This window comes from Phocoena phocoena, chromosome 14, assembly GCF_963924675.1.
Source record: "Phocoena phocoena chromosome 14, mPhoPho1.1, whole genome shotgun sequence".
NCBI lineage: Eukaryota > Metazoa > Chordata > Mammalia > Artiodactyla > Phocoenidae > Phocoena > Phocoena phocoena.
In genome coordinates this window covers 73,336,480-73,362,695 of record NC_089232.1, presented here as the reverse complement: position 1 = coordinate 73,362,695, position 26,216 = coordinate 73,336,480, and the positions used below count along the sequence as shown (strand labels likewise).

General features: G+C 37.0%; 1 pseudogene; it reads left to right on the top strand.

Annotated features, from left to right (window-relative positions):
• LOC136133619 (E3 ubiquitin-protein ligase Mdm2-like) lies at positions 1-26,216 on the top strand (annotated as a pseudogene).

The following is a 26,216-nucleotide window of genomic DNA, read 5'->3' as shown; positions in this document are numbered from 1 at the left end:
ATGCAGAGAGAACTTAGAACACATTGCAAGTGTAAGTGCAGAAGCATTACTACGTCAGCAAAGAGTTTAGCATCATCACGTGAAAGAGGATGGTAACTTGGGCAGGGTGTGCAGTTGAAGTGGTGGAAGGTAGTAACATTATGTACATATTTTGAGGAGAGATGATAGATTTGCTGTTGGAATGTACGTGGTGAGGAAGAAAAAGATAGAGTGAAGCATCATTTCAAGGATTGGTCTGAACAAATGGATGAATGAGGTTGTCATCAATCAGTGTAGGAAAGACTGTAGAAGGGCTATTATTTTTCTTGGAGGAGGGGATGGTTCAGTAATTCAGTGTCCTTCCATGTTAATTTGAAACACCAGTTATGAATCCAAGTGGCAGTGTCAAATAGGTAGTTGCAGATACAAATCTGGAGTTCAGGGATAAGAACCAAGCTAGGAAACTATACTTGGATTCATCAGTAAAGGGAAAGTATTCAAAATTATGTAACTGGAAGTAATTACCAAGGCAGTGAATATAGGGAATGAAGAAAGTCAGTAAGAAGACTGACCACTGACGTTTAAATGTTTGTGGAGGTGAGGAAGAACCAGCCAAGGGTATGGAGGATTGGTAGTGAGAAAGAAGGGCAAGCAGGAGATGGTGATAACCTGGAAATCAATCAGAAAAAAATAGTTTTAGGAGGAGACAGTAATCAGCTGTTAAATTCTGTTGATGTGCAAGGCAAGGCGAGAACCAAGAACTGAGGCCACTGGTGACCTTGAAAAGACAATTTTTGGAAGCCTGGTGGAGATGAAATCCTGAATGAAATGGGTTCAAAGTAGGGGAGAAACCAGTGGTAGAATATAGACAACACTTTTGAAGAGTTTTGCTGTAAGGGAAAGGAAAGAAAAGGCAATAACAAGAGAGGGAAGTAGAGTAGAGAGAATAGGATATGTGTATGCTGATGAGGGAGATAGAGTAGAAAGATAAATTATAGTGGCATAAAAAAGAGCAGATATGGAAGCAATATCCTGGAATGGGCAAAATTCATGAAATCTCATATGCAAGTTGACAAACTTCTGTTAGGAGTAGAAGTAATTTATTTATTATAAAACACCAGAGAAGAAAGATCATTGGAGCACGGCTGCAGATAGGTGGCCAAATGTATTAATAGAAGCTCCTGAAATATTTTCTAATCACTTTTACTTTCTCAGTAAAATAGGAAAGAAAGACATCGGCTCTACATAGAGAAAGGGGAGGTCTACAGGGATTTTTTAGGAGAGAGAAAATGATATGCTGTTATCTTCCAGAAGAGTGGGAGAGTGAATGGGCAAGGGAATTGTAATAAGAATGCCAGGAAGCAGTAAAATACTAATTTGCACAGATTTTTATGTAAATATGCAACAATATGACTTTTAAAATCACAAAACAGTATTTTTTTCTTTTATATACTAAAATCATTTATTGTGTTCTGAGAATACTAGATGGACCAGATGTATGTGGTCATTGTTTTTAGGGAGCTTACAAAACTCTTCCTCCTCTGAGGTCCTCTTGGGAAGCTAAAACATTATTTCCATTCACAGTAAAGTACTGAGAAAACAGGTTTTCGTTCATTCTTTAGATATGCATTCAGAACATACAAACACAAAAACTATACGAAGAAATTTAATTTCTGACGTATTTCATTTTAAAGGACATAATTATTCTCATATTATTTCAAAGTAAATTATCTGTGAATTGCTTATTTCTTATCTGTCTTCTGGATTTTAGGGGCAAAGAGGGCAAAAACGTTTTCAACACCATTCAATCTTCAGGTCCTGGAATGGTGCTAGCACACGGTAAGAGCAAAGTGACTATCTGTTGAACATATAAATTAATGGAAGGAACACAGTATATCAGAATATGCTACTTGAAGAAATACCTGAAGAGAAAAAAGAATCCCACATATTTTCCATTTCTATATTCTACACTATTTTGCTGAAGTGGAGACTTAATAAATATTGGATAAATGTGATTAACCTATTCAAAATATTTTGACTATAAGACGTATGTAGCCCTAGAATATCACAGGAGTAGAGTATAATGGAACTTACAGAGAATTTTGCTAGATATTGTTTAAAAAGATTAAGAAAAGTTCTCAGCTCACTGAATTTCCATCTTCAGCAAATAAAGAAAATGTCATTAATTATTAATGAAAGCCTTTTCACTTATTAATCTGTGAATTGTACGTGTAAGATGAATTCGCTGTTAATAACAAAATGTGAATATGAAAGATAACATGCCTAGCTATCAAGTTTGCCGAACAAAGTAAAGTTCTTACCTCTCCTGGGAATGAATTTCATTAGGAAAAATACATTGAGTATTGTTAAAAGTGGAGAACAATTGGGCATGGATGAGGAAGTTATGACATTGATGCATATTCCTCTATAAATACTGAGATTTATCCTGTGCATCATTCAATACATATTTTTTAAAAATAGAGTTAAAGGACCTCATATCAGTGATCTAGGAACATAATGTGAGAAACATGATAAATTAAATGATTGATTGTTCATGTTTTAATGCTTCACACATTCACCGATACTGAAAAAAAAATTGTTCGTTTATTTAGGCTCATTAATTATGAACTTAGGATCATTTAGGGATTAAAAAAATAAAACTTCCAAGTTAATATTTTGTTGTCAGTTTCTGAGTAAGTTTCTTAAGAAAACTGGTGAACTGGTTAGCTATGGAATCCATTATTTCAAGTTTCTCATTTTGACTTCAATGTGAAAGTTTACTTATTTATTTATTAAATACAAGCTGTGGTGTAATTATTTATCTATTAAATACAAACTAGTGTATTATGTTTTAATTATGAAAACATCTGTAAAATATGTATGCTTTTTATTGAATTAAACAATTAAAGAGATATATTTTATACTACCAAAAGTCAAATTTCAATAGGACTACATTGGGTTGCTTAATGGCTTTTTAAATTTTGTAAACATGACTAATTCTCTTTTACTGATGACTTAACAACTTAAAATCATGCAAATATAATTTATTTTGCCTTGGCACTAATCCAGACAGTACCTGCAGTAAGCATACAGTTCTCTATAAATGGCACTTCTCAATAGGTGAAAAGACAACTAGTAAGTATAGTAAAATTCTTTTCCTCTAAAAATAGTGATGATCTCAATAAGTTATTGCTACTCATTGACTATGGTCAGAGTCCTATAAGTTCAGGAATGAAATTTCTGTTGGCAGCCTTACACCTCCCTACTTGCAAGGAATGTACAAGTTAGGGGACCCTGGTCTTCTCTCTTGGTCTGTTTCCTGTAAGTGGGACTCCTTGAGGATGGACTATGTTTCTAAGATCTCTGGCTTTCTTTTCAGACAGAATGCTTGAAATTACTCAGCTATATATTTAGCATGTCCACCATTACACTCAGCACTCCGAAATGGATATTGCCTCTGTCATCATTTTTTTTTTTAATGTATCAGTTTTCGGGCGTTTTTTTAAAAAATGAAAACCACTTTATTGAATCATCACACCTTGCATGTGCATTGTAAACAATAAATCCAAACATCAGTTAACGGCAACACTACATTACTAATTGTACTGTAACCAAGATAAACCATTCTTCAACTGAAAAAACTTTCCCATCTTTATCATATATTTTTTTTCAATGACTAGAACATTAAGTTTTTCATTGTGGACATGTATACTTAGTACATTTGGTAGATTTTGTGTGTGTGCGTGTGGCATCATTTATTGAAGCATTTTAATGATTTTTGAATGTCTGACCTGGCACTGGTACGTCACCTTTGTTTGTCTGAATGAGTTCCTGACTTTAATCTTGGCTCGAAGGCTATGGGGTTATTAGCAAAGTGCTGCTCCTATATCATACAATCCCTACTGCTTTCCCACTACATCGTCACTTCATTGATTAGGCAGAGTTCATTGTACTGCTCCAACATGAGCAAAGATTCTTTTCAAGAGAACTTGACCTTTCTATAACTTTTTTTTTTTTTTTTTTGCGGTACGCGGGCCTCTCACCGTCGCGGCCTCTCCCATTGCGGAGCACAGGTTCCGGACGCGCAGGCTCAGCGGCCATGGCTCACGGGCCCAGCCGCGGAGCGGCATGTGGGATCCTCCCAGACCGGGGCACGAACCCGTGTCCCCTGCATCGGCAGGCGGACTCTCAACCACTGCGCCACCAGGGAAGCCCTCTATAATTTCTTGCTATTGATAATTACCTGAATTGAACTTATTTCTAAGAACTGCACCACCATTCTCACATTCATGAAAAAGAGCCAGCTTTCTCTTTGTTCTATGCACAGTCAAAAGCTATGAAATAGATGTGTCTTCTCTCGTCAGCACTTAACCAGTAAGGCGACTGGCTACCTGAATCCAGTTCCTCTCTCAAACTCACCAGTATGATAACTTACTTCAACTCTATATGGGGATAGTAAAAGGGAGGGGAAAGAATTGCTACAATAATGGGGCTTTAACACCATGTAAAAAAACATCAGTTTGAGAGGAAGTGTTTTCCCCAAATATTCCATGTCTTTCCATATCCTAACTCACTGGGTTTAGCCGCTAAGCTTATGGTCAACCAAGAATGTGATTATTCTTCTACCATGAAGGAGATCAACATTGCTGCCGTACTATCACGAGGCCACTTCCCCAACGATAACAACTGCTCTTCTCGATCATCTTCTGGGAATACCACGACATAATACAGATTTGGCTACCCAGAAGTCTAAGATATATTACAACAGTGCATTTACCAATTCCATTCTAGTTCCATACTGTACCTAAGGCTAGGGTTTTCCAATGTTCCATCCCAAATTATTTCAAGCCACTTGGTCCAGAACAGTTTTTTAGAGATTCTGTAATGGGGTCAAATGACCACATCAAGACTGATGTAAATTTCAATAAATACATGGACCAATTTGAATACAATTCACTTGCCATGATCAGATTTTTAAGAATAAAATTATCTATAAAGCCAAAGAAAATAAACATATCCAATTTTCGAGTCCATCTAAACAAAAAAATGTTAAAATAAATCAAAATCCCCTATTAGCATATCTTATATTAGCATACTTCTTCCTGGAAACAAGAAGTCACATATTCCTATGTTCCTTAAAAAAAAAAAGAAAAAAAAAAAACAAAAGAGCGAGGAGGAATAGGGAGAAGAAAAAGAGAGAAAAAAAAGGAAGAAAAGCATGTTCCATGTCAAAATTCTCCAGAAGTGTAAATGCAATCATACCAATTAAGGACAAGCATCAGATTAATTTCTAAGGGTTTTTTAGTGGCTCATATTCTGGCATGAACAAGGTACCAGAATGTGGCGTACAGAGGCTCCTTGTCATTTGTCTTGCTGTGTTTCAGAGCATCCAAGTGCCTACTCTTCTATAATCAAGTTTCCTTTCCTTCTGCACTCTAAAACTTTTCTACCAATGCTGCTTTCTCCTGACAGTAGGGTGTTTATATTGATAACAGGCAATCCTACTGGCAAAATACATTGATTTATAATTTGGACAACTCCAGTTATTTGATCTCCAGATAGTGCTTGATCTCATTCAGTCATATTTGGGTGTCTTCAATTTCCTGATATCCCTAAACATGTATCAAACTAATTCTGTCTGTTCTTCCAACTTGGGAGGTGCCCTCACAATAGTCCTTGGAGTCCCTCTTGATGTATAAATGTCTTCATTGTTTAGATTGTTGGGAAAAAAGCTGTGCTTAATTTTCTCTGTTGAATGGCCTTTTACTTTTTTTTTATAATATATGTCTCAGACCCTGCCGGAATCCTCTGTTGAAAGAAATGTGCTGCCTTTCATTTCTGGTTCTGTCAGAACATTTCTCTTTTTGTTCTCCTGAGTAGGGAAATCGTTTCTAAGAGTATGACTTCTCTGAACCCCAAATCTAGCTCAGATCTGGATTCTACTTATTGAGATCTGCCTGTTTTCCCCCTGGTTCATATCATCCATCCTTTATCTTGCCTTATTTTATAAAAATTCCACAACATATTCTTTGAGAAAACTACTGGGGTCCAGGGCAGGCCACTCCAAAATGCACCTCAATTTTATATTGATAATTTGGAGTTAAAGTTACCTAAGAAATGGCCGATGCAAGAGGAACCCTTTGACTCCCAGCCTCTGTCTTCTTGAAAGCAGGAAATAAATCTCCCATATGAAAGGTGTCCTCCCTGTACAGGGAGGTATAAAAAATATCCTTATCATCAGAGATAGGGAATTCAGAGTCATGGGGGAACTTTCCATTTCTGAAACTAGTAAGCACACTTATACATGTTCTTCAAGGAAAGGCTTTTGACTGATGGAGAACAAACAGTTTCACATTAAGCCCCATTGTGTACTCAAGCTCTCTGTATCAGAGAACTCTTTTGGACCTTCACTCATAGAAATATAAGACAAGGAAATCCAAATGTAACAGGAGGATCTGTGGCCATCTAATCCTGCTGTCCTGTTAGCTTAACCCAGAGCGATGTCTTCTTTTCTGTGTGAATTTTCTTCTGAATTTTCTTGATCCATTAAAAGACAGACTCATGCTTTCTACCTGCTGGAGTCAATCGCAGACCTCCGCTGCTCCTAAAGCTGCCTGTGGTGTGAATGTACACAAAGCAACTTTAATCTGATTTGTGCTGTCCATTGTTGGGTGATATCTCTATTTGCAAGCAAGGAAGAGAGCAATTACTCAGAGGAGATGGACTTTTTTTCCCTAGATAAAGGTATAGTATGGGATTTATATAATAGTAGCAACTTTATTTTGACTAGTAGGTATTTTTGCTTGGTTCCTCAGATCCCAGCAGCCTTTACTGAATTTCCAGAAATAAAAGGTAGGGACTGAAAGAAAAATATAATAGAAATGTATCTCTAATGGTGGTAGAATAATAGCTTATCACATTGAAAGAACAGCATAGTCTTAATTAACATACACAAGAATTGGGTTGATATTGCTACTAACCCCTTTATGTTATAAAAAAGAAAGCTGGCGCAGTTGTTTTCATCTAAAAAAATATTAAGGGACCAATACATTCACACGGCCAGTGTGGTCGTCTTCACTGGGTATACGGCTTAGCTTCAGTGCCTTGAGAGTTACTACCAGTCGGTTTTAGTTTCTGAGATTTTCTAGAATGTGTGCCTTAACATAGTGCCTGATGTAGGGTTTATCATTTCAGTAGCCACATCAGGAATTTATTCTATACCACATTTGGAAAGGTAACATGTATGCTCTCTGAGGTAGCCTTGTGCTGTTGAGTTATCTTCCTAGATAATATATCCCACACACATATTTTTTGGAGTTGGACTAAACTTGAAGGTATTATAGTAGCTTCCCTAAATATTTCTAACCTGAGATGATAATAATTATAATAGTAGTAATAAGTCTATCACTTTAGGTATTACCATAGACACAGAATTTATCTATTAGTTACCAGTTAAAATTAAACTGATTTACACTCTATATTTAAAAGATATTAATATACTCTTCCATATATTTCTCTTAAAAACCTGAGAAATGGGGCTTCCCTGGTGGCGCAGTGGTTGAGAGTCCGCCTGCCGATGCAGGGGACACGGGTTCGTTCCCCGGTCCGGGAAGATCCCACAGGCCACGGAGCGGCTGGGCCCGTGAGCCGTGGCCGCTGAGCCTGCGCGTCCGGAGCCTGTGCTCCGCAACGGGAGAGGCCACAACGGTGAGAGGCCCGCGTACCGCAAAACAAAAACAAAAACCTGAGAAATGGATAAGGTAATATGTCTGTTTAAGAGATAATAAATCTGCCTTATGAAGAAATAAGCAACAAGTTTATGAACATTCAATAAATAGGTGGCTAACTTGAAGCCAGGTTTATATCTCTCCTGAATCTGCATCCTTAACCATTTCATGAAACTTCCTCTAAGGAGTAGAATACTTGAGCGTACAAGCTGACAGGTGCTTCTTTATAGGACCCAGGTGGCCTAGTTCATACAGCCCTTAAGCAGAAATATTAGTAGTGCTGAGCAGAAAAATGAGTCTGAGCCAAGGAACCTGTGTGATGCCCACCTGAGCCTCCCCGTGACAACAAATACGTCCCAACAGGTTTGAAGCCTCAACAGACAGGAGATCAAGACCACCTCCCTCCTGTACAACACTCTTTTTTGTCTGTACACCCTATAGCTGCATCACGATATATCCCAAAGCCTTGATAAATCAGTTTAGTCCTGGCAGTGAAGGCAAAACAAATCTTACAAGCTGCTGGAGAGCTAAAGAACATTCACTAAATATCTACAGCAAAAGCAAAACCTGGATAAAGGTTTGAGGAAAATAATGAGGATGTTACAAGGAGTGCAAACACCACTACAAAGGAACTAGCATAACTGAGAAATTTTCATCCTTGGGAAATTCCAAGCAGCCTTTGACTACCAGAGCGCTCATTCACCAGTGTATTATTTCCTAGGGCAGACTTACAATCTGTGAGGTGAACAGCGAGAAGGGGTAACCACCAAGGTGAGACTACTCATTGGACAGAATGTCAAGGTCAGGGGCAATGAAAATACTGAATGTCCTTTGTCTGACCATTATTTGACAACAGTGCAGTTCTTTCATGGGGCTGACATCTAGTCACTTAGAGAAAAACTCTTTGAACTTTTAGTTTTGGAAAACAGACCTCATACAAGACAACACATAATAGGATGATAGAGTATTTTTTTTTCTGGTCCAGTCAAATACTTGGCATCAAGTAGTGGGGGAAAAAGTAGAAAAAAAAATTCCTAGCCTAAGCTTTTTCTGTAATCATCTAAAATTATCTAGATTAAACTTGAATCTATCTACTGTACCTCATTAAGCACCCTGTTCCACTGCCTGCCCTTTCTATCTGAAAATGTTCTCTCATTTTCAAATCGAATTTCTCTCCCATTAACTTACTGCTTAGGTATATTTTAATGGCTTTCCTTTCAATGTAAGCCCATTTGTTTTGGCTGTGAAATTATCTCATTTCATTGTATAAAGCCCAGCTTCATTTCTAATTTTCAGTAATTGTGTCCATTTCCAGGTGAAAAATGTAAGCCCAAACAAAAGCCCTCTTAGAACTGGCCTGTCGTTTTCAACTCTTTCGCTTGCAGACAGTGGTTGTTAATTTTCCTTACAATAATGCATGTCTGTTCTCACCCCCTCCAATGTACTGTTATAACCAATACAATGAAGCACCTTGCTGTTGAGGTCATCCTCGGATAGGAAGCTGACAGCTTCACACAGTAATAGGTAGTACAGGTGTTGTAGCCCTCAGGTAACTCATCACCCGTTTGCTTTCTGAATAAAAGCTATTCAGAACCACAGTCCTATCCTTAATTTTCCATTAACCAGAAGTTCACTGGCTGAAAGCTTTGTCATGTAGAAACTCTGAAAAAAGTATATTTTATTTTAATCCTGAATATATATTCCCCTACACACTCACACTTAAAACATGCACACATTGGATATACATTAGCACGCATGCACACTCACACATATACACTCCGAAAAAATCACATATATTATATAATACACTACACACACACACACACACACACACACACACACAGTCTTTTAAAACCTTGTTTCAAAATGAGTTGCCAATACCCTTCAGTCTGATTTGTGTCAATTTGCCAATGGGGGAGAATGAATGGAAGATGACATTCCAAGTAGAGAAATGAGCTTATAGAAAGACACCATGTGCAGAAAGGACCTTGAAATTTTGCAAAACATGGCAAGGTAAGTACATCTGGTAAAGAAAAAAAACCACAAAAATGAGTTTGTAGCTGAAACTTGGAGTAAAACTGCGAAGAGCCTTATGTGCCAATCCTCAGACCCTGGGCATGATCCAAACACACGGTGTGTGAATCAAGCATCTGAACTTAATCCAAGTGATACGAAGGGCATGAAAATCATTTGAAAGAAAATAAAACTTATCAACCACTTTTACACATCCGCACAAAATTATTAGTTAAAATGCATTTATACGTCTTCCCTTAATGGTCCATAAAACACAGAAGCAAATAATAATAATAATAAACACCTATGTAGAAGTAGAACAGGTAGTAGGGTGATTATCAGTATAAGAATGAGGAAACCCAGATTCGAGGAATCTAAATGAATTTTCAAGTTCACACAATTCCACTGCATTGATGCTTTCTAACTGAGTAGTTTGAACACTACTACACCAATCTGGAGAAGGATGCTAAGAAGAATTTGCAAAGAGGTAGATTGGCTTATAAAAATGAGTCTTAGTGTAGGTGCACTAAGTGATTTCCAAGTTCCCATAGGAAGAGCAGGCACCAGAGCAAAGAAGCATAGAAATGTGAAAGATTAATATTATATCTAGATTCAGGGAAAGATTTTGACAGAAATGTTTGCTAGGGGATTATTTATAATGAGAAAAAATGGAAAGAATGTATGTGTTACTGAATATGAAGGCTAAATAAATAATGTGTGTTACATATTTCAATAACATGTGGGCATCAGGAACAATTTTTAATTAAACGGAAAATGATTCACTGGATAATGTTAAGAAAAACAAAATACACACACATACAAACATCAAAAAAAAAATCAAAAAAACCCCAAAACTATACACACAGCCATATTCGTTTTCAAATATAATTATAATTTATCCATTTATCCAGCTCTGTGTCATCTATTGATTCTCCAACTAACCATGTTTTCAATCTGTCTATCTACCAGGCTTATAAAGGAGACTGGAAGGAAACACATTAATTAGATATTAGGGCTTTTTTTTTTCCTTTTAAAATTATTTTTCTCCATATTCTTCCCTGTGTGGTAGAGAAACCTGGTGAGGGAACTCACGTGCCACTATTTCCTAAGGTAGATAATTTTGCCTCCTCTTTAAAATGCACACAATTAGTTACTTATTGGCTTGTATTCAAATGGCAAGTGAGGAATCAGGGCACAAGAAACTACAACACAATTATAAGTCAATAAGCATTTGCCATAAGTGCCTACTATGTGCTGAGCAAGGGAGATTCCCTGTCTTCATGGAGTCAGGTGGTGTCTATAGATGATTAAAAAAAACCCATAGCAATGCAAATGTGATACATGTGATAAACAAGGAAATGCAAGGTATTTGGAAACTACATATTCAGAACATAGAATCTGGTTTAGGAAAAAGTCAAAAGGCTTACAGAAGAAGAGCTATTGAGACTAAGATCCTAAAGGAATTTTAGCAATATATGTCCAGAAAGAAAGATCAGGACGTATGAAGGCACTGGCATGTGAGAATACTGCCACATTTGAGAAACTGAATGGTATTCAGATCAATTGCACTATAAGGTGTGTGTTTTGGGGGGAAGGAATTAAAAGACAAGGCTTCAGAAGTAGGCAGTGGCAAGTCGTAAGTGCTGCTACAAGTATAAAAAGAAACTTAGGGTCTATTCAGAGGGCAGAAAGCTTCCGGTGGAGCTAGCTGAGGGGTAGAGGTAATCAGGTCAGCCTTGCAGTGGGTTTATTCTGGCTGCACTGTAGAGTGCTGACTGTTGTAAATAAGATTAGATGGAGGAATGTCTGTTAGGAGGCTGTTTCAGTAGTCTCCGAAAGAGATGATGGGGGACTTGATTCTTTCAGTAAAAACAGAAATGAAGGAATGATGATAATCCACAGACTTTAGATGCAATGATATGGATAGAATGGTGAGGCCCCAAGTATAACTGAATTGTTTTCTTGAGAGAGTTTGGATGATATATAAGTAGCAGAAGGTGTAAAAAAATAGCTTTTTCACATGAAAAACTTAAATTATCATTTTAAAAGATTATGTCATATATATTAGAGCATACCTAAAAACATTTATAGAAGCACTAGCCTTGGGACTCTCTGGAGAGTTTTTGTTTGTGTGTGCCTATATGTGTGTGTTGTGGGGAGTGTAATTTGAGACTTCGGGGACAAAATCAGAGAGAGTGAGGAAGAGCAGACATCCTTGGAGAGGTGTGGGAAACACAGGTTTGAGTGTTCCCAGAGATAATGGGCGCTGGGTGGGGGCTACTTGGAGGTCTGTGTCTCCACCTGTGCTGGGGAGAAGAATGTCATAGGAAATGAACTTGGAAGTGCATGGAAAAAATATAATTATGGCATAGATACAATTCATACCCACTTCTCAATGACATTTGGGTACAACTGTATTTTTCAAGTTTTCTACAATAAGCAGATATCGTAAGACCCTTGACATTTACAAGGGATAAATCCCAAGATCTTTGCAAATTTCTAGCTCTGCAAATACACAGGAGTTTGTATAGTCTCTTGACTTTCTCAAAAATTGTATTTTCTTCAAGAGAAGTAAGTCTCTAGTGCATTTCCTTACGTGATCAGCAAGTCTTACTGCTTCTAACCCTAACTACAGCACATATGTGGATTCTATCCTCACTTTTCAAACTTCACTATGACCACTCTAGTTTAAACCACATCATCTTTTCCTTGGAGAACTGCAATAGCCACTAAAACAGTTATCCACGTTTCCATTCTTGAACTATACATAGACCAGAATATTTATAAAATGTATATCATATCTCACTCCTCTGATTAATATCTTTCAACATCTTTCCATAATTTTTAGAAACTAAAATCCACACTCATACTGCTATGACTTAAAAAGTTCTTTATAATCTAAACTTCCTAAATGTAGAAATTTTTCTTGCACTACCCTTTTCCATCTTTAATATGCTGCAGCCACTCTGACCTCTGGGAGCACAAACTGACAATAACCAGCATATAACCTTACTGTGGAAAAGATTAAAATTCATCCTTAGAGATACTGAAAACAATTTCAGATCAGAGACGCTCAGCAGTGTTCATGGTTTTAGTCAACATGAGGTAAGGTATGCTGCTTTAACAGATAACCACAAATCTTTTGGGCTTCACACAAAAATGATAACTTTTATTTATAAAAATTTGCCCTAGGTCTAGGAAACTCTCAGTGGCAGCTGTCTTCCACCCAGCCTGCTGCACTCTTGGGACTTGGCCATCACAATGGGAGGACTCCTTCATAAAAGCTGCAGTAGCAGAACAATGAAATTAAAAACTTCTCAGAGTAGTTTTACTGCCTCTGCTTGAAAGTGATGTGTTTTACCAGCCAGAACCAGTCACATGGCCTCATCTCACTATAAGGAGGTTGGGAAGTGCAGTTCCTGTAACTTGAGGCAGGAAAGGAGAATTGAATACTGATGATCACTGGTAAATCCTGCTACAGTTTTTCTCCCAGTTCTAATACATTAAGTTTAATCTTCATGCTAATACAAACCCCCTTGCCAAGGAAGACCACCTCAATCTTATCCAACAAGAGCTCTAAAGTTTAGGTGTTGTGCAATAACAGTCTCTCCATCAGATGTGGACGTGGCTCCTCTTGGACTGGAAACCTATGAACTCAAATGACATTCATCTCCTCCTTCCCATACACGCTTTGTATATAATGGTAAAACAAGGCTAGGATAATTGTAATAAACATTCGTGTTCTGAGAAAAGAAAACTGAGAGTTACTGGTCATTAGAAACTCTGAATAGCAGTTACTGGTCATTAGAAACTCTGAAATCCCACTGAGCAGACATAGTGTGAACCACCTATCTTGAAGGTAGAGAATATTCCTTATCTTCTCTCCCAGGAGAAATTCCCTTTTCCATTGTTCTCAGAGGCCTCCTAGCTCCATCTTCTGAAAGCTTTTTTTCCCTCTGTCTCTCATTATCTTCCATGTCCTTATCTGAAGTGGACTTTGGGGAAAAGGCCCTTCCTAACGATTGTAACAGTTTATCAAGCCACTATCTGCCTGCAGAAGTGTGAGGGCCCAAGGATCATTTTGACAATGAGCATTAACATTTATTGGATGCTTTCTATGTGACAGAAATCACACTAGGCAACTGCATGCATTTAATCCTCACAATGACCTCTAGAAATGGCATTATAATTACTCTTGTTTAAATTGCCCAGTGTTCCATAGCTAGTCCATAATGGAACTTGGATGCTAACCCTGCTCTGTTCTGATACCAATCTGCAATGTCTCCCTTACTTCTATTGTCTTTATACCTCAGAGTTAAAGGAATTGTTTCAGGAATTATTAAGAGTAATTCTTGGCGGTAGCTGGACATAATCAATACTTCTGACCAGTTCAAAGTCTCAAGGAATAACAGGCTTTTTCAGTCTAGGCTCCAAGTGTCTTTAGCGATATGATACTCCACACACACACACACGTACATACACACATGGTAGGGCTCTTACATATTTGAATCCATCCAGATCCATGTATCAGGAACCATACATTTCTTTACATGTTCTCAGGTCCAGTATTTTCTCTGATTTTATTTATTTATCTGTTTTCTTACTTTTTTTCTATCCAAATTGATCTACTGAGTCAATTTTGAATAGTGTAAGAAAAGGCTCCACTACAAATAAATCTGATCTTTACCACAAGGTATTTTAAATATTGATATTAATTTATTGGGCACTGACCTTTAATCTGATCTTTGTTTTAAGCACTTAAGGCTTTTGAGAAGTTTCAACAAAAGACAGGAAGGCCTTTAATTTATTCATTGTTACATGGCTAAATTCTTACAGATTTTTTACTTTCAAAGTTTTTATAATATTCATCACTTATATTTTGGGATCAAAAGCTGTCTGCTTCACCAATATTGCAAAACCTGGAATGCTTATAATTCCATCATTCCTTTCCATAGCCAATTATTTCCTGAGCTCATCACTTTCTTAAAACATCATATAAAGTGTGGCCAATTTTATTCAAAACACACTAACGAAATTCTATTTTCCAACATTTTCCCTACGCTCTGAGTTCAAGAGGAAAAGTTCATCATTTATATGTTCTAATTCTTAAATTACTCCAGGCAGGAGTTTTACCACTCTATCATGTATGACAAATGCTCTGCCACTTTTTGATATAAATCACCATATTTTAAGGCACCTATAACAGCCATGTCACATGGTTTAGGTTTCTGTGATGACAGCACCCCACCTCCAGTGCTAATTCTCTGTATTAGGTAGGGAAGTGTCTTGGTGGTTCCCAAGATCATCCCTACACTAAATAATTCACTAAAAGGACTCATAGAACTCAGAAGTCATTGTACTCACGGTTATGGTTTATCACAGTGAAAAGATACAAGACAAAATCAGCAAAGATGCATCAGCCAAGTCTGGAGGAAACAGGAGCAAAAGCTTCCAAGAGTTTTCTCCCAGTGGAGTCACCCAAGACACACAATTCTTCCTGCTATAAACTGTACCAAACATATGTGAAGTGTTGTCTACCAGGAAGTTTTCTTGAGCCTAAGTCTCAGGTTTTTATTGGGGGTTGACCATGTAAAAACACACTGCCTTCACGACTGACTGCAATTACCAAAACTAGAGACTGCCAAGAAGAAAGCAGGTGCCTACCATAAATCCCATTGTTTGCACGGACTGTCTGGATAAACTGGTAGACTTTCCTTCAAAGCTCCAGACATACAAAACACACTTATCAGAACATTTTAAACGTTCAATTGCCTGTAGCCCACCAAGGGCCAGTTGAGAAAATCAGCTTGTCTGGGAATGTACAAGTTTTAAGCAACTAAAACCTGATGAATTTACTGTTTCCTGCTCATGCATATTAGAATATACTGTGATAACCAAAACAACCCTCTAATTTCATTGACTTAATACAACAAAAGCATTTCACCACCACTGCCTATCCCATTTATGTCAACTTTGTTAAAAACCTGGAGGACTCTCCAGGGCACTTGATTGCCACTCAATAACCCATGTTGCTTCAGTTCTTTGGTTCTGTCAAGTGAGCATAAAGCTTCGTCTGCCATTGCAGTGGCAGAGGAAGAAGATGCTAGAGAACCCCATAGGGATCTTCATTGCATCAACCTGTAGCAGATGCTATTTTTGCTCTCATTTCATTGGTTTTCACAGGGCTCTACCTAACTTCAAGGGGCAGGGATTTTAGACTTGTATATGTCCAAGATGGAACAGAGAGCCAGTTGTCAATGAGAACTAGTGGTATCCATCATATTTTCAAATTATCAGTATTGTGGATGTTAAATCTGTGAATGACAAAGAACTCATACATTTAGTTTATAATCATGAAAATCATTTAAAAAATTACTGAGAAGTTAAAAAAAAAAAAAAAAAAAAGAAAGCCAACCAAGTGAACTAATGGGAACCGAAAGTTTCCCTTGAAATGAAAAAGTTTGTCCTCTTGTTTACTCAGATGTCAGTATCAAATCTTTTGAAAAAGAATAGTACTTTTCCCCCAAACTAGAGAGGTACCATCTCCTAATAAAAACAAGTAAATATTTTAATTACTTTGAGAGCCTGTAGAAAAATCTGAGACAGCCTTCTAAGAGGAAAGAAAATTTCTCTGCAGCCTGATGGTATAAACCCTCCTGAGGGGTAAAGGTGGAATTTCCACAAATTTTGAACAGGTTAGCTATTGAATGCTTTCTATGGGCCTGCCCTTTTGGTAAGAAATTTACATTTACATATATCAGATGAATTATTCCTCACAAGAATCTTTTGAAAGAAGCATTTTAACAACTCCATTTTACAGATAAAGAGTCTAGGATTAGACAGGTAAATCAGGTATATTAGGAAGAGTCAGAGTCAGAACGTAAACCCAGGTCTGTCTTGCTCTAAAACACATGCTTATAAACTTCTAGGCAAATTTTTTGCTCGAAGGAAGAAGATGAGCTCAGAGACTTGAACGAGGCTGTGGTCACCAGGCATGGACAGATGAAGCAATTGAGAATATCATTCACTCTAAATAAGTTTGCTGTCCTATTCATCTTCCAGCCATTACCATAAAAATGATGAACATGTGTCTGGAAATAAGGAAGTTTATTAACTATAATTTCTCTTATTTTTATGCTGACTTATTATCCAGCTTATCTTGATGTGTAGAGAATTGTGGTTCAAGGTAAGGCAGAACACATAAGGATGCAGAAGACATAGAAAGGCAGGGGATAAAAGAGGACAGGGGGTACAGAAGGTCAGAGCCTTGGGGATATAGCAGGGCCAACGGTAAAACAGGGCAGGCAAAGAGGAAATAGATAAGATTATTTCCCTAAAAGATTTTATTGCTTAGTCAGAGAAATAGAATAGATGCATAAAAATGATAGCTAGCATCTTGAATTCACGTATTTTCTGCTAAAAGTCCAACTGATGATCAGAACAAGATATCACTCAAGGAAGAAGGTTATTATATATAGTCTGATTCACAGAAGACGTTGCAAATGAGCCGATTAGGGAAGGAAATGACCAAAATTATGAAGGGTCAGTATGGTAAATTTGGTAGAACATGGAATCCAGAATCAGATTTGAAACGAACTTTTCCCTCTTTACGTGACTTTAAGTTATTGCGATGTTTTTAGCCTCAATTGTTATCTGTAAAGTGGGGATAATAATACCTATATCTCAGGTTTGGTGGAGCATTAAATGAAGTAATGTGTATAACATGCCCTGCACCCTTCCTGAAACAATGTGTCTGTTCTTCCTCATCTTTGCTTCAAGCCTGGGATGATCACTGTTCCTCTGCCAATCAACCTCTTAATTAAAGAAACATTTACTGAATTCTTGCTAGATAGTATTCAGTCCTCTAGTTGTTTCAGACTGAGTGGTGAGCAAACCAGGTTTCTGCCTTCTTAGAGTTTATATTTTGTGGGAGTCATAAAAAGCAGAGTAACCAAATAATTACACATGCTTATTTCACATGTTGATACATTTTATGAGGTATTAAAAGTGTGATGTGATAGTGAAGGGTAGAGGGGTGTACAACCTCTCTGATAAGGTGATACCTGAATGAGGGGAAATGGAGATGACTTTTTCCAGGGGGAATAACATGTGTAAAGACACAAATTTGATGGCTGAGCTTCAGGTATTGGTGGAAGGAAAGAGGGGCCGGAGCTTAGTAAACATGGGGGAGAATGATAGGAGAGAGGCTGGCGTGAAGGCATGGTCCAAAAGACACAGGTTGTTTTGAACCTCAGTAAAGTGTCTGGGTTTATTCTCAGGAGCACCTGTGACAACGACAGAGAGCCCATGCCAAAGACCCAAGGAGGAGGTGCTGTGGGAGAAACCCTGTGGGCAGATGATGACTCAGTGCCATGATTGGGAATTTAAACAGCCTCCTATGATCACTTCCGAGCTAGATCCAGCTCTTCCCCAGCAGCCCAGAACCTTTTTCTTGCTTGACCAAATGTGATCATTAGACAGTTCACAGTTTTCTCAGCACATTTTTTTTTTTTTTTTCCAGGCCATTGAAACATGTAGCCTGGTCCAGCCATGCTGGATTTTCATTCCAATGAATAAACTCCCTTTCACTGCCTCTCTGACCGTCCCTTCTGCAATTTCCTGGATGTTTCTCCTATTTGGTTCCTAGTCATGCCTCTGTTACTGTTTTCATTATTTTAAAAATGGAGAGGATGTGTTTCTGCTGAAGTTGCCCAATCTTGTTTTCACTCTATTGGACTCCAAAGTGTGCTATCTGGATGCCGGCAGATGGATGAGGCAGCAAAGCCACTGATTTGATTTTCCCTTTCAATTTTCAGATCTTTCACTGCTTGCCTGGTTTTGTTTTCTCTCCTAACAGCGCATATAAATATATGCCTTTCCTTTCTCTCGAGGTAATCCTTTTTATTTCTTTTACCTGTAACATTTGCCTTTGATGGTTTCTGGATATGCCTTTAGGATCAAAGTGTTCTGTTCTATGCTTAGTTATCATGTCTGTGCTTTAACTTAGTTATTTCCTTTTGTACTGTGATTTCTATTTTTGGCTTATTTTTTTCAGCTTTCTCTTTTTAGAGATTCTTTTACTTAGGGTGTCACAATAGGGTTTTCAAATAAACTTTTTGGCCTCCAGAACTTTTAATGTGTCAGGTGGTATCTTATTGTTGGTATTTTGAAAGAAAAATACCACCTCAGAGAGGCTCAGTATTCCCACACAAGTTCTGTGTTTTTCCTCCTGTTTTAACACCCTGCAATTAGTTGGTATACACTCCCTAAATCAGGTCTCCACTGAAGCCAAAAAGCAGCTACCCAACCATTGTGCAGTAAATCTAAGAAGCCTGCTCAAGTAAGTGTCTTTAGGAAATTTAAAATAATTTCCTGCTACTGCTCCCTTACCTCCCAGAAATCAAAACAATCACAGGAATTCAAAATGCCGTGTCACGTGTCCACGATGGTGTTAGAGTGCGCACAAATTGTATGTTTATGAAAGGACATCTTCCTAGCTAAATATTTGGAATCTCTCTATATTGTATAATTGCCATCTTTATTATTTCCTCCTTCTGTTTTAATTTTTTAAGGACACCTAGTTTTCCTTGTTAGCTGACAGTTTACCCTCAGCTATATATATTGTGTTTTGTAACAATACTTATTCGTTTATGTTTGTCTAAATTATTTGCAGTTTTCATGCTTTAATATACTTTTCAATGACATATAGGGTTGACTTCTATGGACATGCACCATTCCTTTTTCATGTAAGTTTTGTTCAATTTTGACCCCAGATTTCAAGTAAACATTTAAAGTTTGTCATGAAATATATCATACCTATATCTCTAGGTATTTCTACAATTTGCTGGTTGAAGAGTGGTATTGATAAAATTATAGATAGACATTAGTATGCATTGGCATCCTATTTCATTTTGTTTGAATGAATATATTTTCATCATTATAAAAACAATATAGCCACAGTGTAAAATTATGAGAAATTTAAAAATGAAAACTTACCATCTTACTGTAATCATACTATCTTACTATAAACATGCTTGAACTTCATATCATACAGGTTCAGTTCTTGGGATGCCTAGGATGCTTCTATACATCCAGAACTTGCTAGATCCTGGGAAGATAAAGAAGAAATGGAACAGCCTCTGAGCTCACAAAGGGTCCCAGTGGAGATGGAAGCCTCCTACAAAGCCAACAAAGAGACCATCTTATAATAATGTGTCAGAGTCTAGGATAGAACTGTTAGCAGGAACCTTAGGTGTACATAGAAAGGAAGTAGAGATAGAGTTTCAGAAAAGATAATTCCTGAGTGTTATCTTAAGGAATAAGTTGGGCTGCCTCAAAATAGGAAGGACAGGAAGATCATTCCAGGAAAAAGAAATACACAAATCAAAGCTCATACCACAGCTTTACTTGGAGTACTATAAATAATTCACTGTTGCAGGAATATAACCTAAGTGGTGAGAAATATTAGACATTAAATTTTTGGCCACTTCAATCTAGTCTGTGCATCACACTTTTGAAAATAGTTTTAATCAAAGGAAATGTAAATATAGAGCTGTATTTATTTTTATACACACATATGTATATGTATGTATATATATATGTATGCATATGCGTGCATATATACATATGGCTGGGTGTGTGGCATATTGCATTTAATATAAAGTCATATGGCTACATTGCATTTTATTTAACAATTATTGTTGCATATTACATATTGTTAAATATAAATTTAAAATAAATATTGTTCAATATTAAATATTATTAAATATTGATAAATAAAAAAATAATATTATGGCTACTGCTCAAATTAATATCATTAATCTCAGGTTTTTGTTTTTATTTTGTGTAGCCTGGATTATTCCTTTAGAGTTTGTTTCAAGGCTTAATCTAACGAAACATAAAACACCTTCATGTGTTTTATGTTATCATGGCTCTTTATATATATTAGAAATTACTTAATAAGATAGTTTTTGCACAATTTAACTTCTCCTCCACAATGCAAGTTTGAATTCATACATTTCCCAACAGCCACTGGTGATATTTTTCCCCTTAAGTTTTGCTAATTTATTTGGCAGAATATATCTTAGTCTTTAGTATCAGTCCTTGTGATACAATGAGAATTATTCTCATGTCTTAATGATGTTATAAGGATTAAGTAATGAATGAAAATTGCCTAACACACTGGCACATGTAAGTGTTCGATAAATTATGGCTATCATGTTATTGTTATCACTCTGACTAATAAAGACTATCTTGATCTATTTTTTTTCTCTTCCTGGATCTAGTGGGGAATTAATAACTTAATCAATACTTAATGCTCATGTTAGAAAGCATTTTTATTTTATAGTAGTGACTGACTACCAGCACACAAAGCCCACAACTAAGATGAGGTGCAAATGTAATGCAACGATTTCAAATCTCCCCCAAAATATCAGTCCATGTAGACTCTTTAGCTTCATTACAATTTAGTCAAATTCCTAAGGTTCAAACCAAGGAAAAATAAATAATGTAACCAAATGGATCTGCCACATTCAGGGAGGGAAGATGACTCTTGGCTCTGTATTTTATATCAAAAATCTTCACTTGTACTAGAAAATATAAAAAAGTGGAAGTGAATCAAGTGTCTTAAATACAAGATCAGTTAAAGAAAAATGATGGAAGGAAAAATGTGGAAATAAATGTGTACTTTGTAGATATTACAAGACTGAGATTTAAGCACCTGTGTATAATCTTCGTGTTGGCCAAAAATGTTAGGCTGAGCTATAAAAACAAACAATTAAATAAAAACAACATTATATAAAAAAGAACATATCAGCGTAAAGCATATCAAAGAACATATCACTGATAGTTACAGCAGTGGTACATTTTGTTTCCTTTCCTGAATAACCCAATCTCTCCTTTTTTTAATAGTCAGGTTTATTGAAATAAAATTTACATATAGTAAAATTCACCCTTTTTAGGTATTATCTCAAAGCATTTGTCCATTCAACCTAAGCTGTCAAATTTATAGTCATAATGTTGTTCAAAATGTTCCTGTATATTTTAATGTCTTTGGATCTGAGGTGAGGTTCCCTCTTTTATTCTTGATATTGGTAATTTGTGTCTTCTCTCTTTTTTTCTTAATTAGTCTGGACAGAGTTTTATCAATTTTATTATTGATCTTTTCAGTTTTGGTTTTTTGATTTTCTGTATTTATTTTATATTTTGAGTTTTACTTAGTTTGCTCTTTTTTATTTTGAATTTAATTTGCTCTTCTTTTTCTACTTTCTTAAGTTGAATCTCCAAAGATTGATTAGAAGCATTTCTTTTTTTCCCATTGTTACCAATTTTTTCTAAGCACCACTTAAACCGATCACATAAATATTGATATGTTGTATTTTCACTTTCATTTAATTCAAAGTCTCTCCTAATCTCTTTTTTGTTTTCTTCTTTGACACAGGGTTTATTCAGGGGTATATTTTTTAAGTTCAAAATATTTGATAATTTTCCAACTATTATCTATTGATTTCTAGTTTCATTCCATTGTGGTCTGAGGATATATGGGGTGCAGTTTCATTCTAGAATCTGTGTCACAGAATATGATCTATCTTGGTGAATAGTGTGTGTACGCTTGAAAAAAAATGTATTCTTCTGTTTTTAGGTTTCTGCCTTCTGTCCTGTAAATGTTAAGTAGGTCAAATTAGTTGACAGTGTTGTTCTTACTGATTTTTACTTTACTTATCCTATCAATTACTGAGATACCTCCAACTATAATTGTAGATTTTATACTAGTCATTTTCAAAATGCCATGTGTAGTGGCACTGATTCTTAATGTCTAATAAATTAGCAAACTTTTAATATTTGCTTAAAGCCACATAATTAGCCAAAATGTGTCTGCTAAATTCATTCAATGTAATTTGGGTTTTAGTCACAATAAGAAGCATCAGATACTTTTCACTGAGCAACAAATAATAGCAACTATTTATGTGTTCACGGATAATATAATCAAAGACATATTTTGGTATTTGGGGATCTATCCCTATTTTTAAAGCTTTCTAAATATCACTAACCAAAAGGCAAGACACTAGAATTCTTCTGACATTACGATCCTGGGCTATGACTTTTAGAAAATTCCCATTTTGAGGCTTAACTGCATCAGCTGTAAAAGAAAAAAGGTCAGCTGAATGAGATTTTAAGACTGCTTTCTGCGACCTCATCTTCTTCATCAAAATTAGCATACTTATTTTATTTACAATTTGTTTTACTTTTAGGGCCTACCACTTTTTTTCTATGAGGTAACTTACCAAAATGAGCCTCACTTCGTCAATTACAAAATGAGATCATAACACAGCCCTACCTGTATACCAGGAAGTTGTAATAAATGAGAAGATAAACAGAAAATTTATTTTGCCCTGGTCAAGAATTGTATACAACCAAGTTGATATTATCATAATGATCATTATCTGCCAAAAACACTGACATGGTAGTGAAGTTGCTACTTTCCTCTGAAATACACAAAATAACACTTCTGCCCCAGAAACTTAATTATACCTGTCCTATCATTTTGTATAAGTCTTTGAATGGTCTTATATTGTTTCTAACTCAACATTTCATGATCTTTCCTTCCCTAGGCAGCTAATTAAATCAGTGATGGAACTGTTCAATTCATACTAAGGCAATCAGGAATTTCTATTTCTTCTCAACTAGTTCCCTCAATAATTGCAGTTTCTTTTTCTAGAATCTCAAAGAAGCAAGATTGAATGAACTTAATGGCTTACTTTCAGAGCCACAAACATAACTGACTTCTCAAGATTTTGGCCAACTGGCATCCATCTGAATGGAAGATGGTTTGACTGGCCAAAACTGAGCTAGAGGGACTTCCCTGGTGGCGCAGTGGCTAAGAAACCACCTGCCAATGCAGGGGACACGGGTTTGAGCCCTGGTCTGGGAATATCCCAGTTGCCGAGGAGCAACTAAGCCCACAAGCCACAACTACTGAGACTGCGAGCCACAACTACTGAGCCTGCGAGCCACAACTACTGAAGCCCACGTGCCTAGAGCCCGTGCTCCGCAACAAGAGAAGCCACCGCAATGAGAGGCCCAGGCACCACAACGAAGAGTAACCCCCGCTTGCTGCAACTAGAGAAAGCCGGCACATAGCAACGAGGACCCAACGCAGCCATAAATAAATAAATACATTTTTTAAAAAATGAGCTAGACTGAGCCCTAATGTGGCTTTTGATTAATCTACTCGAATGCTTCTGAATTTGTGCCATCTACTTTAAAAAGAAATCGAAAGCATGATTTCTTATTTTTCATCCAGAGAGGATTAGTGGAGAGAAAATTAAGTTCCCTCATCTAAGTAAGTACCTCAGGGAACTATTCACCTATCAATGTATAGGAGAGTTTCAGCCTGTGGCTTACCCAATTTCATTAGCATTAATGGAGTTTTTTGTGAAATCCTGTGTGAATCGTCGCTTTAGGAGTTCTGTAAGAGTATGCTGATTACTGTTATTTTGGTAATGGCTCTGTTCTGCAGCTCCAACTTATAACTCATTAGGCTTGCAATAGATGCTAAATTTTGGAAGGAATCAGACTTGGACTTCTGAAGGTAATTAAATCAGAGCAGTATCACATAGAATCATTCACCATTGTGAATGTTAGATGCTGTTATGTGTTAGGTCCCGGGTGTTCTACTGGCTTGCTGTCTACAGTGTACGAAGACTGAAATTTAAGTTTTTAGATTTCACCTAATTATGTTTTATTACTGTGTACTCATCTACGAATATTCTTACTAAAGCCCTCTATCTTTTCTTCGTTGATGGGCCATGAATTCTGCACCCATTCGGATGACCCTTCAAGCACCCTGCCTTCCCTTTTACTCAGCTTCATAATTTTTAGTGACCTTTATATAGCATGAAAAGAGAACTTGTGTCCAAACCTGGGCAATTTTGAAAATGAAAAGGGGAATTGGTGGAGGATGGGGAGACTTGAGTGCACATGTGCAAACGCCCAGTGACGCGCAGGGAGACCCAAGCAAGCCCGAGCCCCTCGATCCTGTGAGGTCTGCATGCCTGAAAGGAAGATGCGTAGAGAAGCCCAGCCGGAGGGGTATCCCTAATACCTCTAGGGGTCCCACTTCTTTCACCTCCCAGAAACCTCCTCCAGACCTAGTGTGTTCCTGAGCCCTAGAGGCCTGGGATATGAGTGGTTTGGGAATTCAGAGGAAGAAGTGATGACCTCTGAGAAGAAAATTCAGATGAACTACCTGGCGAATGACAAAGAAAGCACAGAAATCTGATAGCGTTTCTCTTTCTTTGATGAAAGCCTGGTTTTCTGCGTAATGAGGGATATATGTTGTGCAAGAAGTAGCAGAGAATTCACAGAGATGCCATCAAATCCGGACCGTGATGCCGGTGTGAGTGAACATTCAGGTGGTTGGAGCAGGATTCAGTTTCAGATGAATTCTCTGGAATTTGAAGTTGAGTCTCGATTCAGAAGATGATAGCTTTAGTGGGGAAGAATAACTCTCGAGAAAGATGGCGAGGTATATCAAGTTCCTGCACATCAGACATGGAAGAGTGATACAGACTCACTTGAAGAAGATCCTGAAATGTCTTTAATTGACTACTGGAAGTGTACTTTATGAAATGAAATCAACCCTCCCCTTCCACTGCCTTGCAACAGACGTTGGACCTTTTGTGAGACTTAGCTTCCTGAAGATAAAGGGAAAATGTCAAAGAAAGCCAGTCTAGAAAACTCAACACAAGGGGAAGATGGATTTGATGTTCCTGATTGGGAAAAACAAAAAACAAAACCCTACAGTGAATGATTTCAGAGTCATATGCTGAAGAAAATAATAAAATTCACCTGAGCCTCTCAGTACCAAGAAGGTGACCACTATTCTCAGTCATCAACCCTTACAGCACCACTTCTAACAGCCAGGAAGATGTCAGTGAGTTTGAGAGGGAAGAAACACAAGACAAAGAGGCAAGTATGGAATCTAGCTTTCCTCTTAATGTCACTGATCCTTGTGTGATTTGCCACAGTCCACCTAAAAATAGTTGCATCCTCCGTGGCAACACAGGACATCTTATGGAATGTTTCACATGTACAAAGACCCTTTAAAAAGTATGCAAGATGAGTAACTTCTAGAGATTCGCTGTACAAAATAGTTTATATATATGTATATACATATACATATATAGTTAACAACATAGTATTGTGCTCTTAAAATATGTTGAGGGTAGGTCTCATGTTAAGTCTTCTTACACACAAACAAGAACATAAGCAAATGGATTTGGTTAGTACCTTGATCGTGGTGATAACATTACAGGTGTATGCTTATGTCCAAACTCATCAAAATGTATACATTAAATATGTGCAATTCTTCTGTATATCAATTATACATCAAAAAGCTTTAAAAGAGAGAGAGAGAGAAGTAAGCCTTGCCCAGTATGAAGACAGCTAATTCAAATGATTCTGCTAATTTATTTCCCCGAGTTGACCTATCCATAA